We start from the raw sequence: 14,595 nt of genomic DNA on the forward strand, positions 1-14,595 counted from the left end.
AAAAAAACAAATTCTGCTCGAATGCTAATCCAGTCATCTTAGGTGAAAAGAGCTCGCAATGAGCATATACACGATTTGTTGGGACACAGTGTTTTCCTACAGAGGGAGAGTAATGGTAAAAAGCATTTTAAAACTATTATATTGGTGCTTTTTATGTTGTCCCTATGAAATCATGTTCTCAGGCTGTTTTTTCAGCAATTATAGTTGCAAAGAAAAGGAGGTGGGGGAAACTTCCTTGGGAAAGAGGATGACATGACGTAAATGACACCTCGGCCGTAGTGAAGACATAGTGAACGGCCTGGGTCTACAGTCCTGGCAGATTTGCAAGAATAGAGGGGAAGGCATACAAAAATGGTGAGAGATATATATTCTGGCCTTTCTTCTACGAGTCTCAGAATGGGGAGATCCATTAAAGAGGCAGAAGCCCAAAAATCAGTGTTTCCACCTCTACCTGAGATTCTAGCAGGAGACATACATCCCTGCTCGCCACACTGTCATTCATTACATTGGACAGCCATGGCAGAGAAATAAGGGTAAGGGGGTAGTTTTTAGGCAGAGAGAAAGAACCTAGGCTTTTGTTTGTTTTTAGTTGCATAGTACCGTGTTTACCAAATTGGAATAAAATAAGGGTTTTCCAGTTAACACGTGCTTGAGGATGCATGAAGATAGTTTAGATGAGTTATGAAAAGCAAAAACTGTAAATATTTTATTTATTTAAATATTTTATTTGTTCATCTGAATATGGAATATACATTGGCAAATCCATAAATTAATTACTAGAGAATTACTGATAAGTTGCACACTAGATGAGCCCGACAATTCTAGCTTCCTTGAGATTCTAGCATGTTTGTAGGTCCCAGATTTGTTATGCTAATTAAACACCAGGTAAAATTATTGCCTTCTTCCTTCCTATGCACTTGCGCTTCCTATGACGACAATGTAATGGCAACATTGCTTTTAAGTATGTAGGCAAGCTGCCTTCCAGGAGTTCTTCAGTTTTGGTTCTACCAATATTGTTTACAACTTTATAGGTTTTCTGCAGTTTTGAAAGCAATACTCACCTAAAATACCTGCTCAAAAACACCTAGGAAGAAAAGCAGTGAAATTGTGACCACAATCTTTATTTCTAGCCAAAAATACATCTAGGGAAAATAATAGTGAATGCAAAATTTGTTGTTACAGCTCCATTCAACACATTTAAATAGTATTCTCTCATTTGAACATTTCTTCTCTGTACTTACTACCCTTGCTCCTATCTATTTAACTCCATTGCCTTTAATTTACTGCATCTCACTGGACTGTCTGATCCAGTTCTAAAGAAAGGCAGGTAATCTGTATTAGTCTACTACAGAGTCTTCTACTGCTGCCATACAAAGTTACGACAAACTTAGCAGATTAATGAAACAAATTTATTTTCTTACAGTAGTCAGAGCCATGTTCCTTTTGGAGGCTCTAGAAGAGAATTTGTTACCTTATTCATTTGGAAGGTTGGCAGAATTCAGTTCCTTGATGTTGCAGGCTGAGGTCCTCACTTGTTTGCTGTCTAATCAGCTCAGGACTATTCCCAGCTCCAAGAGGCACCTGCATTGGGCTTGGCATCTCCTTCCTCCATCTTCGAAGTCAGCAACAATGGGGAGTCCCTCTCACAATCTGAATCTCTCCTTTCTCTTCTTTCATCTCAGTTCTCTAACTAGCTGGAGTAAGTTCTGTGGTTATAGAAGATCATGTGATTAATTTGGGCCCACCTGGATAATCTCAGATTTTCTATCTCAAGGTCTGTAACCTTAATGATACCTGCAAAGTCCTTTTTTCTGTATGGTAACATAGTAACAAATCCTGAGTCACACATCTTTGGAGAGCCATTATTCTGCCTACCACAGGAAGACAGTGGAATGTTGGTGCTTCTTTTTCTTTACCAGTAAATGATAAATGATGGGGCTAAGAAAACATTGCATTTCCAGTTCAAACATGCTGCTTTCATAGTATGATGCTGATGATAACCTACATTTTACTGACATTTACATTTTCCCCTGTCTTTAAAAGCATATTCTCAGCCTTTTCAATATGTCAAGTAAATCTGTTAAATCCACATATGCATCTTCATAAAATAATCTAAGAACACCACTTCCAAAGAGGCTGATTATTTGCAGTTCTTATTTAAATGATCTCAATTTCATCATTCCATATGGTAATGCTTCAAGAGACAGTGATTTTTCACAGGTGGATGGTTTCATGGTTGGCATCAAAAGAGGGCTCCCTCAAGTCCAAATGGTGTTTATAGGGCACTGTTAACTTTAGGTATGTCAGAAGCATCCCAACAAGCAGAATTATTACTATTGATTTGAGATGGATGCTATAGGGCACCGCCAACATCTCCTAACAGAAACAAAGGCTTTATATTCACAACTGCTAAGAGTGCTGCAGGAAGACTGCCTTCATCCTTCCCTAGGGACTATCTAGCTACTATGCTCAAGGTGGAAAGTCCTTCTAAGGTCATGCAACATCCAGTGACTGATTACCATGGGGTAGAAAGGCTCAGCCCCTTGCCCAGCTCAGAACAACTCTGAAATGCCATTCCAGCTCCAGTACTCCTGGGACAGCAACACAGGCTTTTGTTGGAGCTAAATCATAGCTCGATTTCTTCCTCTTCTCAATCCTAATTTCATCCCTTCCCATGTCTACAGGAACTGATCTCAAGCATGTTCCCTAATAAACTTCCTGCATGGTAAACTGTCTCAGATATTGCTTCTGATATAAGACAATCTGCAACATGCTCAGAGCTTTATTAGCATGAAAGATTATGTGGATCAACACTAGTCTGCATGGAAATTAATGCAAGTTAAAGTCATCTCAAGTATTAAAAAATGAGGATGAGGATGACAATGACGATTTTTTGAAAACACGAGTAATCACAGAGTTCATATTACATGATATATAATAACCTAATAAAGCAACTACATTTTTGTAAAAAGGTAAACACAAATTGATAATTTATCACAAAGGTTTGTTCTCTCATATTCTCTCCATAGCTTAATGCAGATATGTCAATGTCTTCATTATTAGAACAATTCTTTAATGTTCTGTTTTAGATCTGTTTTAAGAATTATATTATAGCCAGAAGGGCATAAATGCCACAGTGGTACAAAACATTATTTAAAATCAATCAGTGAGAGATATTTTGCTCAATTGTATTAGATAATGCTCGACATGGTAGGCATTCAGTGGGGTTAACACAAAGGCTTTTAATCTGCTAAAGAGTTTATGATATTTTACTACTTTTCAACAGAGAAGTGTCATGATCCAAATCATGTATCCATAGGACCAACCTGAGAACAATGTACAATGTCATCATAGGAAAAAAGACAAGAGAGGTAATGTAAAAAGCTAGGACACTGTAGCAACTGAGAGATATAGAGGAAACGATCTAGGAAAGGGAGTAAAAGCAGATGTGGAAGGAACTGCAGCAGGAGAAATAAGAGGTCTTGTTTGATTGAATGTAGGAGGCAAGTTGAAGAGTTATTACATAACTTTGACTTTTTTGGCCATAAGCGACATGGCAAACCATGCTTCCTACAGAGGTAGAGAAGTATGGAAAAAGCTGTTTGGGATAAAAGCTGTTGTATTTGGTTTTGAATATATGCAGTTACAGATTGAAACAAATCTGGGAATGAAACAAGAGAACAATTTAAATAGCTTAAATAGCATTGTACTTAAGATACTTCATGGACTTAAAGCAGAAACAAATAAATGAATTGAACAGTACAGATAATTTAAACGGAGGCGGTTTTTCCCCTACAATTGAGTATTCAATCAAACCTCTCAGAGTAAACAGAGTAACTGATTTTAATGCTTTCTTCAGTGCAATGCAATTACAAATTCAACTAAATATAGCACTAATATCTTCTTTCAAATGTCTTTACAAATAAGAGAGAGGGATGGTATAATTAATTCACAACAGTAAATAACACAAAAAAGCAGCTATTCAAACACATATATTAGGATTTGGATATGTTTTTGTAGTGGATAGTGATTGCTGTTCTGGAACTGAATTACATCAGACAGACATCAGAAGTCAATAATGAGGACTGCACTAAGGAGAAGCTGGTGTATCAGATTTATTCCATGCAAGCTCTTCTCACTGGCTCTAGTCCGTGGGACACAACTAACTGGACCCAAACTTGCCCAGCCTTTCTCCGTGGAGGGGACAGCGTCATCAGTGGGCAGAAGGGAGGAGACGCAGGGCACCTAAGCCCCTGCAGTTTGGCTGTTTGTGATACAACAATCCTGATGGGGTTATCATTCTACCTTTGTATTATCTACAAAGCAAGCTTGTGCAAGTCAAATCACTAGTATAAAAAACTGAAAGGAAAAGGTTGAACCATCATAATTACAAAATTTTCCTAAGTGACTTTTTAGAAAATTAACTGAATGCTGCTAATTATAAATGAGATTATTTCACTCAAACAGGCTTGGATGGCATTTAACATAAAAGTTTATTATTCAAAATACTCTATGTATTTTAAAGTAATAGTGCTATAATATAATTTTATAGTTTTATACTTAGTTATTTAGAAGAAAAACATTTTGATTAATTTCTTAAATACATTTTTAAAATTCGATTTTTCAGGAGAAATACTTATACTTACACAAAATAATACGCTAAATTCAGTTAAAAGTAAGTTGCACTTTTTAATATTCTATCTCTAGTTAGATTTTCTCACCTCCTCTGCTTTCCATTTCCCTTATTTTCTTAGAAAAGGACAAAATCACTTACGTATGAACACACACACGTATACAGACACATACTTCCTGCATTCAGGTGGATGTGGACATATATGGCAGACTACAGCAATGGCCATGACTTTCCTCCCTCGATTAATTGATTATTTAAACTGAGATTGAAAAGGAAAGGGAAACAGGCTCAACCCTGAAGTCATCTCCAATTGATCTCTCTCTTCTTCCCTCATGCAGACCCACTACACTTGCTTTAAAATAATCCTTCTAAGATTTATAATTGATGAAGGAAGTAAGAATCTAAGAATTAAGTAGGTTTTGCTTTATATTTCTTTTTAAATCATCTTCCTTTCATAAATAAGAGTAAATATCGCAGAGGTTGATAAAATTTGCCAAGGGCAGGCACCTAGATGTCATGTGATTATCACTCACCCATCTTCGATTACAGATATTGAAGGAAAGAGATTCTTTTATAAATTAACTATAAAAGAAATTGGTTTTCTCTCTAACTTATTTGTTTAATGCCGTTTTGGTATTAACTCATGCTATATTATGTATCAAAAAATAAATCTCTGATTTAGCGTCAATGGTAAGCCTTTTTGGTGCACAGTTTCTTGAGAATTCCCCACTGGACTCCCCTTGGTTATATATTGCCTGCCTGGAGAAACAGATTCTCTTTTCAGTTTATTGGCATTATTTTAAGTACCTAAGTTGTCCCTGGATTTGAATAAGTACATATATATTAGACTTGTTCAGAGATTGCTGGTACCTCATGTATTTTTCCCATTTATATGACTGGCAGTTAGGCTACATTTTCTTGTCCCTTACATCAAAGTAGTGCCATGTCACCATTTCTCACCAACAGAATGTAAGTGGAAGTGACACACATCATTTCCTGGCTGACATGGTTATATGCATGTGTGCTTTCTCCATGCTCTTTCTCTTTCTTTTTCCGATTAATCAACTGAAGAGAGAGAACTTCAAGCATATAAGAGGTCAAAGCTACAGCCTGGAAGGAACCCAGGTCCCTATTTTACTTTATAAAGCAGGGAGACCACCTTTCTGACCTGCACATGACTGAGGTCAGCAAGAAACAAATTTTACTATTAAGCATTAAGATATGGGAGATATTTTTCCAACAGTTAAGGAATTCAAAATAAGATAAGCATGAGCCTATCTACTACATAAAATTAGAACAATTCAGTAGCACATAATAAGCTGTGCTTAAACTGAATATTTAGAAAAAGAACTTTAAATTTCTAGTTTTTGTGTTTCAAACACTCTCAATGGCTCTTACTTTAATATTTGGCTTCCTTCATCATATAGATTGGAGCTTTTAATTTGTTTTAAATTTCTTCCTATATTCCTACCTGTATACTACAACTGTCAAAGAACAGATCAAAAAACAGTACTGAAATTTCCAAAAAGAAAAAAAAAGGATAGAGACATTCCATGAAATTTTCTGATCATGGATATGCCAAAAAGAATGAGTGACCCAGGTACTGAAATTAATAGTCCCCCCAAACAATTGACAAAGTTATCTTAATATACCAAATCATTATGGGTGTCTTGACATTTTTGATAGTAGAATAGTCAAAGTAACCTTTGTAAAGATTTTTATTACTGCACCATATAGCGGATTCCTAAGCAAGTAAAAAATATTTTTTTAGCAAAATTTTTTATGATATAAAATTAAAGATAATTTCTTAAAAATTCAACATTGAACCTTTTCTGGTGACTTCAGGCCCTCACTATACAAAAATCAATCTTCTCCAGTTAGTCCATCTCTCTCTAATTTTTCTAAACCAATTTTTAAAATTATATGTAATCAAGTATATTTGTATATATTTCATATGTGAGTCACATATAACACTTACTTCTTCAAACAGGCTTTCAACTACTCTAGAATATCTAGAATCCAATTCTTTGTATTCTCTAAGGCACCGAGCAAAATGATGGACACATGATAAGCATGAAATAAACATATGCTTGTTCTTCTTGCAGAATAGGTGATTTTAAGAATTCATTCCTAATGCATAGCATTGACTACTATTGTGATGGGGTACACATGGGGTGTCGTTTTTCTACCACTTCTTCAGCAAAAGATAGAGTCAACATGGTGGAATGCTATTTGTTTAAAGAAAATCAAGAGAAAAATTGGCCAACATTGACCAGCTTTCAGTAGCCTAATCAGCAAAATTATTTACACATAACATTGAAAGTAGTAATGGGAGAATTTATTTTCCTAACTTTATATCTAACATTTAAAAATAACATAATGAGCCACGAAAATATGAGTTGTATTAATATAAAATAAAAATCTTTTAAAATTCTTGTTTCTACCTGAACAGTAGTCTAGACAATCATACATCTGTTTAGTTTCTATAAATATTTTAAAACATTTCTCTAGCAATTCATGCCTTTTATCTAACTAGAAAAATACTATTATGTCATTTTGTAGCTTCTCAACTGTCACTCTTTAATTGTCATTATTTCTTCTTGTTGAGTCTATAAAATCCTAGAATCCCAGAGAACATCAAACTATGGCAGAATCTAGGTTAAAATAAAATTAATTGACCATTGGCAAGACTTTTGTTGAGAATATATGAATATTACCACTTTATGGAGAAATTATTGTACAATTCACAATAAAATTTAACTAGCTCTCTTAATCTTACATTTTCACTAACACATATGGAAGTCCTTTTGATTTATACAATTATATAATAAAAATAAACTGTAATTAAAAACTAATCAATATTGAGAAAAAACTTTCTAATTGAAAAACCATGAGCTTATATATTCTTTAAAACATATGTGTATAATTTCATGATGTATCTTGTAAGCCCTAGGTATGAACTTTGGGGAGCACATAAATATTTGTTCAGTACTGACAGCTGTAAGGGGTTAGGAAATGAATGCTCAAGAGCATGAAGGTTAAAGGTATTCACTAAGCAAGTGACCAATTTTGTTTCGATAACTTTTCAAAGACTCATATGTTATATGTGGTTCTGTTAAAGTATTATGTATATTCCAATCCAGTAGTCCTGCTAGAACCTGTGCCAGATGCTTCCATATATAGGATCTTTTTCAGGAATTCTCAAGTGGTGGGCCATGGCACACTGGTATGCCATGAAGAGATTATAAGAGTGCTACCTAAAATAGCCACCCCTTATCCTCTGGACTCCCTGGAGGAGGTAACTGTAGGCAGAGTCCACAAGATCACTTGGCTCTGCTTAAGTAGCTTCATCTGGATTCCTCAAAGGCCTGCCCAAGTGGAACAGGTTCACGGGCATGCCCGTCAAACCCCACTGTCAGTGAGTACAATGAGGAACAACTGTTTTTTGCTATTCTGTCACGAGGTCTTGAGCATGTTTAGATTACTGTAAAGTTTGGTACACACTGCACTAATACTTTTAGTTTTCCTTGTCATAATTATATTGCATAGGATTTTTGCACCATGTCAAGTCCTAAATAGATGTACACAAACCCCAGTGTGTCATACACATTTAATATTCCATGTATGACACTATGTGAAAAATATTGGGATGTCTATAACTATTTTTATACTAACAACAAACACATATATTAATTTATTTTAACATTTAAATTTAAAGGTATGAACTATAGGCATGTAAGAAAAATTCAGATCTACCACTCTGAGTTGATAATTACCTTAAAGTTTAAATCCTTAGTGATCAATTATCAGAACATCATACATACATGGCACTTTGTAGGTCTTATGCCTACAGTATCATTCTATTTTATAATTATGAAAAAGGTATTATCCTTATTTCACAGATATTGGAACCAGGTAATTTCCTAAAATTATACAGCCAATAAGTAGTAAAGCTGAAATCTAAACTATAGTTTTTGCTAACACTATATATTCTCTCCAAATCTAAGGATTTAACTAAGTTAGGCTAAGTTAACCTAAATTTCTATGTAAATATTATGAATAACTTATAGCATACATCCTCATTATAAATCATATAATAAAGAACACTTAATGAGCATCAGCAATTCTTCTATTAAAATTTGTTTTGCAGTTCCTTTTTTTTTCTATAAGATTGGTTTCTGTCAATTTAATCTTCCTACAACCATGATCTCTCTTATATCACCAACTTTTAGAGATAATAAATGGTGAGTTAAAAGGATAGAGGGGAAATCTGAAATCAACTAAGTTTGGTGCCTCAGCTAAATCAAGAAATTAAACTGAGATGATATCTGTCACTTCTAATGGACAAGTTCATGTTTTTAAAAAAGTGAAAAACATATCTGGCTTTTTGCCAAAACACTGGAAATCTGAATTATAACACTGATCTCTTGATGCTGTCTACAAATGTTTACAGGAAAGAGTTTTGGCATGGCAGGTGAGAATTCTACCACTGAACCACCCATGCTACAGGAAAGTGTTTTGAATCATCAGTTTGGTTATCTATTTCTAAAAGCTTTTCTTGATAAATTATGACCACAATTGACCAGGCTTTTCTCATTTCTCTGTGCTGTTAGTTTTAGTAATCATTTTTCATTCTCACTGGACCATGTATAAAGTAAATCTCAATTATTAAATTGTCGAGTAAGTATCTACAATATGTTCCTTGGGAGCCAGAAGATAAATTAAAAAGAAATGCAGATCGCCATTATCTCCAGAGGAGACCTGACTTGCCCAAAGTCACATGGTAAGTTAGTGAAGACTTGTTTAATGTCACCTCTCTTAATACTATATCATTGTTCTTGCTGTCACTAGTGAGAAAATAGCTTCCCCAGTCTGCGAACTAGACAGTATGGTTTACTGAACACTTAATGCGATTGAGCATTAAGCTAACATTCTTTCCCCTTTCATAACAAGGTTTGTGAAATAGAGCCTCCTCCACTAAACCCTTCTTGATTGAACAGAAATGAATACAAATTGCCTTGCCCTACTTCTAATTCCAGAGGGCAGCCTGTATTTCCACAGTGCAAGAAGTCATGGGAAGCTCGACTAAGACTTTGAGTAACTGTATTACCTAATACTATGACCCCTGACTTCTCTGAGCACAACCTCTTGAAAGAATTCAAAATCGTGGGGAGCAAAACTTCTAGTATTGTATTCTTTCTACTACCCTACACAAACATCTGATTTTTTTTTTTTTTGAGGCAAACCTCCACATCAAGGGAGACCAAGGAACATTGAGCTATTCTACCTGGTGAAGTAGCTTGACCCAAGTTGGCCCTGGGAGAAAAATCACACCACTTGGTGCAATAAAAACATATATAAACATCAGCAAGAACCAGTCTACCACTCATCTTACAAATGAAAGAAACAGTTGCTCACAGAGGTTAATGGTTTGCGCACATAATTTTGTTTACCAGAAGAACTAGGAATACACCTTCCTAACTTTCAGAAGGTGCTCTTTTATCACAGCACAAGTTTCTTACTGGACATGTTGCTGTGTTGTACACAACAAATGCAGTAAAGTATATATTCGAATGCAATTAACTTTACATTTCTATTGACTCTGCTGATTAATTTTCAAATGTTGATTATCAATCCCACAGTATATTTGGGACATGGCCTTTGCAGTTGAAACTTCTGAGTTTAGATTTGTCTTCCTCAATATTAAGTATAAATGCGCTCTCGCCAAAAACCAGCTAGAGACAAAACAGTCTGTTGGTAGCTACACAAATCAGATAAATACTATTTCTATATATAGTCTGTGAAAAGATATACATCAGGTACAACATTTGAGCCTTCATTTACAAGATCAAAAATGTATTCATTTAATTGAGTGCCAGACACTATTTATTGTAAGATACACCATTATTTTATACAATAAGGAAAAACAGAAATACTAATACAGCTATGCATCAATGCTAAGATGCAAATAAGACACACTGTTATTTCAGAGATAATAAAATATGAAGAAATGTATTTTAGAATTTATAAAATACACTATATCTTTCTCTATTTTAATATGGATAGAGATAAAAAAGTGGGGGAGAGATTGCTACGTACCAGGCACTAGGTTCACTGACTTTACAGGTATAACCTATTCAATACTCATGACTGTCCTTTGAGTTAGGTACTATTGTTATTCCATTTAACAGATGAAGCAGCTGAGCCTTGTACAGTGATTTTCCAAGATCACATTATTTCAATGAAAATAACAAGTACCTGTTATTAATCATTTGTTAGGTGATCATAATTTTGACAGGTGACTCGTGGTAAATCAAGTACTGTTCTCTGGTGCGTTACATCTTGTTGAAGTAGCCGATCATGCACACAGGAAACAAACAACAATCCCATGTCTTCACAGTCTAGTCAGGTCATCTAGTCCATGATTATATAATGAGTTTTTGCCTAATGCCCTTTTATGACCATAAAAGATATGCACATAATTTGTGTAAACCAAAACAACGACGTGAAACAAAGATTTGCTTCAAAGGACAGAAAATCAAATTGAGCCCAATTTTCATGCCTTTACAAAATTAAAGTGAAAAAAAAAAGTGAGCGTGGATTCTCATATATTTTTAGTACATTATTGTTTCCATATTTTTCCTTTTTCTTCTGTCTCCCAGAAACACAATAAAGTCAGCTAAAACTTGAAGAATGGGAAAGCTTCAGCTATACACAAGAGATATTCAAATCTCTTCATTTGTATGATTAGGGAATAGGGAGGTTTCTGTTTTGTTATGTTTTTTCTCTTAACACCATAGACAGTTTTTAGCAAGTTCAAGTTAATTGCGTTTTGTGCACTACCATTCATGTGGTGTTTGTCCAAAAAAAAAAAAAGGAAGAAAGAAAGAAAAAGAAAGAAAACTCGTGCACACACACATCAAACTAGCATGCAAGCCAGAATCTCACAGTGAATTCAAACAGAATTGAGAGCTTTTGCACTAGGGAACATATTTACTGAAGTGGAAAGTATCCTCTGTGTGAATAAGCTTCCCAAAAATATCTTGGCATAAATGTGTTTAAACTCATTAGGATACCACACTCTATGAATTCTCCATGCTTGTCAAGTTCCTCAATCTATACTGCAAGCTACCGCCTCAAAGTACCACTCTATTTTATGATACTTGTTTTTAACATGCAGTCAAAATTTCAAAATGTAATCGATATTTTAAAATTCAATAATTGTTATGTAAATTACCACATTTGCTAATGTCATTATGCTTTCTAATAGTTTTAAAATCAGAACTTCTCTAAACATCAATTTACTTTATATAAATTAACTCTTTATATAAATTAACTTTATATAAATTAAATATAGCTTAAATTCATCCATTAGTCTTAGTTTAGTGGTGATATAAATTATTCTGATTTCTATTTGTCTTACCACCTAGGGATACTTTGGAAGTGAAACATCCCCTCTAAAACCAGCTTCCTTGTTTTTTTTTTCACTGAATAAAACCATGTATTTATGAGGAATGGATAAATAAAGATTATGTTATTCTGGTCAGCTCATGATGTTCTGTAATGGAAACTGCAAAATGTGGAGTACAATTAGGGAGATGGGCTGTAATGCTTTCTCCTCCAATTTCAAATTAAGTAAAAATTAAAAAGTAAGTGAAAACATTATGAGGATTATAATTCTCTCTTTCATCACGGTGGGGAGCATTTCAAATCTCGCTGGTAGAGGCTAATTTTGTTGGTATGGCAGTGCAGAAGTGGCGTAAGGATGGAAATGCAAAATCATAACCAAGTACTGTGGAACTGAAGTCTAGGATGATGGAAGCGTAATTCCAGAATCATGATTTCTTGAAGCAGAAGCCAAGATGCTAGGCCACAGCCACGATCAGACTCTGTCATTGCAATAAGAAAGAGCAGAATAAAAAGGGAAAACGCAAAAGGCAGAGACTTCGTGTAAAACTCTCTCAGGAATAACCAAGAAGAGTAGAAATACAGTCAATAAACAAGTTTATACTGTATAGCACAGGGAACTATATTCAATATCTTATAGTAACTTAAGGTGAAAAAATATGAAAACGAATATATGTTTGTTCCTATATGACGGAAGTATTGTGCTGTACACCAGAAATCGACACAATATTGAAAAATGACTATACTTCAATAAAAATGTACTTACTAAAAAAAGAGAAATATAGTCAAAGAGTGAGAAGAGTCAAGAAAAATCAAGAAGGAAGGAGAAGAGGGACTGAGGTATAGCCTGGTCTTTTCCTAGAGTTAAGATTCAGTCATCTCTTAAGCCTGATTATCTTGTTATGTTACTAACAGAAACCTTATGAAAAAATCTAATTTGTTAACTTGTTTATCAGTTGCTTATTGAGTCCCTATTATTTGCTAGGCACTATACTTCTCACTGGAATTACAATTCATGATGCAACTATCCTTTTAACAGGTTGCCATATTTGGCCTTCCAAATGACGAAGAGAAACATGAGGCCCAGAAATGTCCAAGAACTGAAATTATTAATAAAACTAGATCACATAGCAAGAGTTTCCAGGTGCCACAATTTTATTACCATATTGTTTTAATATGAAATCTTTGCAGAGAAGGGAGAACATGATTTTATCAAATAGCTTCCAATTATTTTACAATGAAAGGGTTTTTCTTTTTGCTTGGGTGTATGAGGAGAAGTTCTGGATTTACTTTTAATATGCTAAAAATATTCAGGACATTTCTACTTAGGAATGGACTCAAAAGCTTGAAAAGTTAGAAATGTGCAGATGACGGTGCTATATTGATGATTTACTCAGTTAAGTTTTCTTATTCTTACTGTACCCCATCCATTATTTGTAAATTCCATTAACAGACTTTTTTTTGTTTCTTTTTACAAACTAGAGCATTAAAGGCAGGCAAGGCAAAATTTTAATTATCTTTCGTTGCAAAGCACCATATGTTGCTGCTTTAACATTAGAAAAGACAGTGAAGAACGTTCAGATATTAAACAAAACTTCTATAAATTTAGCTGGGGTGAAAAAGTTAACCTGGTTAACACATTGCAAACTGAATCAGTTTATGACATATTTATCATGCCAAAATATTTGCCACTCAACATAAGCACCCATCAATGAAAAGGAGAGGTAAGTTTATCATTTTAATATTCAATATAATTATGTATCCAGCTGTGGCCTCAAGAAAATTTAAAAACTTTTCTCATGGGAAAGAGGAAGAATGTAGGGGGAGGGAGACATGTGGGTCCTGTTGCACAGCAACCAGATGTTTAGTCTGGCACTTTGCATAAAAGTTAAACAAGCATTAAAAATATTGATTGTGTGTGTGCACTTTGGATAAAACTAGTTTTAAGGCTTGCATTATGATTTACTTATCTCTTGCAGAGAAGAAAGATTGAGTCTTAAAGAGTTTAAAAATAAATATACATCTAATGTTGTTTCGGGAGATGTAATTCCCTATATGCATTTTAGCTGGAAAGGAAAATATGAAAGGGTGTTTCCATTATCTACTACACAGTAAATGAGCTCTGTTGTAAATGCCCCTTGTGTTGTCAACAGCTGTACCTCTAGTCCTCAGGAAGAAACAGCTGAGAGTCAATGAGCTATCAGGCACTAGCTATGCTCTAACAAATCGACAGACCAGCATTTGTCCAAAGGCAGACAGTTTTCCATGACTTTTTGTCATGGAAAAATTTCTTAAAAAACAGACTGTTTCAGAAGTTGGAAATCATGTTTTTGTTAGACCCATATGAACATTATAGTCAGAATAGCGAAGAAAAGCTTGTCTTTGAGACTCAGTCTAGATGAAGAATCATAAACAACATATCCCAAGGTATTTTAATACCTCTGAATGTTGCCTTCTGAGGACTTTTGACTCAAAGGCACTCTTGGATAGAAGAAAAATAGTTATTTCAGAGTTACTGGGCTTTTTTAAAAAGAATTACATATAACTGAAAAAAA

At 34.5% G+C, this 14,595-nt stretch overlaps 1 long non-coding RNA gene across 6 annotated transcripts in view; it reads right to left on the reverse strand.

Moving 5' to 3' along the window:
- Positions 1–14,595, reverse strand: part of LOC116280648 (uncharacterized) — a 524,367-nt gene that overhangs the window by 335,487 nt on the left and 174,285 nt on the right. For 5 of the 6 annotated variants that reach the window (XR_012072553.1, XR_012072550.1, XR_012072549.1 and 2 more), the window contains exon 3: positions 1,472–1,706. The exons of the other annotated variant lie outside the window; for it this stretch is intronic. This is a non-coding gene — a long non-coding RNA (uncharacterized lncRNA). The remainder of the gene's footprint in view (positions 1–1,471; positions 1,707–14,595) is intronic. 6 annotated transcript variants of the gene reach the window in all.

The sequence above is a fragment of the Vicugna pacos genome, chromosome 5 (genome assembly GCF_048564905.1).
Source record: "Vicugna pacos chromosome 5, VicPac4, whole genome shotgun sequence".
NCBI lineage: Eukaryota > Metazoa > Chordata > Mammalia > Artiodactyla > Camelidae > Vicugna > Vicugna pacos.